The following is a 3,622-nucleotide window of genomic DNA, read 5'->3' as shown; positions in this document are numbered from 1 at the left end:
CTTGACTATATGCCTCTATAAATATTCGAATGGTGCCAGTTCAAACTTTCCAAAATAATATTCATGTTTTACTAGCCCTGTGCTGTTCTTGTTTGTCTATTTTCGTATTTCGCTGCATTACATGACTCTTGTTGGGTTGAGCAACGGAGCATCAATGGACATGTCGGGAGTGCAGGGATGTTGCTTCCTGAAACAATGAACAATGTTGTGTTGATGTGCTCCTTTTCAACTCAAACAAACTTTCAAAGCACTGAGTATTTCTCAAACAGATTTTTTTATTTTCCTGCGTTGAGAGGATTGAAAATACTTTAATGCAAGAAAAATCCTGAGAAAATATGATGAAATTGAAATTAAATGTGTTCTCATTTTTGTGTTGTCAGCACAGTTGCATGTTATTACTTATACGTCATAAACATTGTGATTCTTTCTCTGTCTCTCTCTCTCTCTCTCTCTCTCTCTCTCTCTCTCTCTCTCTCTCTCTCTCTCTTTTTCTCTCTCTCTCTTTCTCTCTCTCTTTCTCTTTCTCTCTCTCTCTCTCTCTCTCTCTCTCTCTCTCTCTCTCTCTCTCTCTCTCTCTCTCTCTCTCTCTCTCTGCTTCTCTCTCTCTCTTTTTTCTGTGTGTGTGTGTCTCTTCTCCCCCCATCTCTCTCTCTCTCTCTCTCTCTCTCTCTCTCTCTCTCTCTCTCTCTCTCTCTCTCTCTCTCTCTCTATTTCTCCCTCCCCTCTCTCTCTCTCTCCTTCTCCCGCATCCTTTGTTTTACCTCCTTTATTTGCATCTACTCACATTGAATCGTCACAGGGATGGTAACAGAAAAAAGTACCGACTGCCATGGTCCGGCGATCTACGATATGGCTTCATGCCTCTATGGGGACAATGCTAGCCAAGAAGGCCAACCCGGATTTTTTTAAAAAGTGTTTTACGGCGCTCGCAACTGCATAAGGTCAATTGAGCGCGCGGAACACATTAAACTTTTCAGTTGGTAGGAAATTTTGAATTTTGCTCAAGTGGCGGCCGAAGCTTACTCTTATCGATTTTAAACCACCAAGAGATCTTTAACGTGTGCAACTGGTTTGACTCAGTTAGGAGGGGGGGGGGGGCTGCTTCGACGTTGAATGTCACTCTGTCAAGGCTCACTCGGACTCTAATCACTTGACCCAGCTGTCTTTATTTATTTATTTATTTATTTATTTATTTATTTATCTATTTATTCTTTTATTTTATTCTTTTATTTATTCTTTTATTTATTCATTAGTTCATTAATTAATTAATTAAATAATTATTATTTATATATTTATTTATTTATTCAAGAGGAGTAGAAATTAAAGAGTGAACTGAAGATCCCGTTTCTTCGAATTTAAATACTGACCATTAAATCCAAATAACGACACATTCATGCTGTTTAAAAGGTGGTCTCTCGAGTTGAAAGAACACATTATATCTCCCATAAAACCAAAGGGGGCGATGAGCCTTGACAATCTCAAAACCATTCAAGTTCAAGATCACCCTGTGGGGGGTTCAAATTTGTACCATCCCCGCCGTCATCCATCATGACACCAGCTGTTTTGTCCTACTTTTCTTAACCCTATCCGTACGTGGTGTTTTACTATCGTATCCATACGACGTGGGGAACTATGTGTCACCACTTAACCCTATCCGTACGTCATGGTTTACTATCGTATCCATACGACGTGGGGAACTCTGTGCCAACACTGAACCCTATCCGTACGTCGTGTTTTACTATCGTATCCATACGACGTGGGGAACTATGTGTCACCACTTAACCCTATCCGTACGTCATGTTTTACTATCGTATCCATACGACGTGGGGAACTCTGTGCCACCACTTAACCCTATCCGTACGTGGTGTTTTACTATCGTATCCGTACGACTTAGGGAACTCTGTGCCACTACTTAACCCTATCCGTACGTCGTGTTTTACTATCGTATCCATACGACGTGCGGAATTCTGTGCCACCACTATCCGAAGAGGAAATTTATTCGTTAATCCGATCCGTACGCTTGGCATAGCAGTCAGTCAAAATATATTTTTTAAAGAAATTCTATAAGTTTCAAAGAGATCTTCGCACTAGAAGTATTCTAAAATGTGAAACAGAATACAACTCCGGGGGTACAAAATGACCCCAGGGCGTACGGCACCCTCAATCGCAAAACTTGCATCGAAACGGGACCAAGCACGACAGGAAACAGTAGGCTAAGCATAACGGATGTACGCTGTTGTGTAATGGATCTGTTTGTTGCATCTCTCCCCCCCCCCCCCCGACAGGACCCCCAATGGCGCCGCCATCTTCCCAAACGGGACGTGGACCATACAGCAGGGACGGAGAGGCAGATTGAGATAGATTATGACGTCATCAGAACTGTAAGTTTGAAAGAATTGCAAAGGATTTGGGAATTCCTCTTCTAGTAGTAGTATGGGGTTTTACGCGCCCGCAACTTCTTCTTCTAGTTCCGAAATACATGTATATATTATACCAAAGATCGTACATAATAGGATAGTTCACTCGGCCAAAAAAGTATCTGCGGGAGTCCGAGCATTGGTTCAGATGGCGCTGCAGTCTTTGTTTTGGAGCTCTCTTTCGTTTCTCCAGAAGAAGAATAGGAATAGCATAGTTTGTTAGTTTCGCTTTTATTGTTTTTCACACAAGCAAGGTAACTCTGATGGCAAAATCCGCACTTTTTCGAAGAGGGCGCCTCCGGATTTTGAGGACACTTTTTCAATTGGCTCAAAGAGAGGAGTGAACTATCTTGTTATGTACGATCTTTGACTATACTTTGGGTGCACTTCTTGTCCCTCTGTTGTTTTACTGACAAATGCTGGGGCTGGTAATGCTGTGGCTACTAATGATGGGATAGTACTCTTATTAGTAGTAGTTACAAAATAATTAATAATATTATTGATTATACATATAATGTGGGCGCGCCAATAAATCAGTTGGTATCATATCGGACTTCTGAACGGCTAGCCTTGTCTTGAAAACACACACACACACACACACACATACACACACAAAACACACACACATACATACACACATACATACATACACACATATATACACACATACACACACACATATACATACGTACACACACATACACATACACACACACATACACACACACATACACACACATACATACGCACACACACACACACATATACATACACACTCACATACACACACACACATACATACATACATACACAGACATACACATGCACACATATGCACATACACACACACATACACACATACATACACACATACACACATAAACACACACACACATACATACATACATACATACATACATACATACATACATACATACATACATACACACACATACACACGCTTACATACATACATACACACACACACACACACACACACACACACACACACACACACGCACACACACATACATACATACACGTTTTGAACTTTTGTTTTTTCGGGAAGTTTTCATGGCTTTTCACCCTATGTAGGCACGCTCTTTTCGAAGGTGGACGTCGAATTCCCTGGACTCTCCTCTCATTCTCTCTCTCTCTCTCTCTCTTTCTCTCTCTCTCTCTCTCTCTCTCTCTCTCTCCCTCTG

The 3,622-nt window shown here is 41.2% G+C and overlaps 1 protein-coding gene across 2 annotated transcripts in view; it reads left to right on the top strand.

The window, feature by feature from the left end:
- The window catches only part of LOC101845896, a 29,810-nt gene that overhangs the window by 10,640 nt on the left and 15,548 nt on the right, over positions 1–3,622 (top strand). The window contains exon 2 of one of the 2 annotated variants that reach the window (XM_005112398.3): positions 2,286–2,381. The exons of the other annotated variant lie outside the window; for it this stretch is intronic. The gene's annotated coding sequence lies outside the window, so the exon portion shown is untranslated. The remainder of the gene's footprint in view (positions 1–2,285; positions 2,382–3,622) is intronic. 2 annotated transcript variants of the gene reach the window in all.

This window comes from Aplysia californica, unplaced genomic scaffold (genome assembly GCF_000002075.1).
Source record: "Aplysia californica isolate F4 #8 unplaced genomic scaffold, AplCal3.0 scaffold01261, whole genome shotgun sequence".
Taxonomy (NCBI): Eukaryota; Metazoa; Mollusca; class Gastropoda; order Aplysiida; family Aplysiidae; genus Aplysia; species Aplysia californica.
Note: the sequence above shows the minus strand (reverse complement) of the source record. Positions and strands in the feature narration are given on the sequence as shown.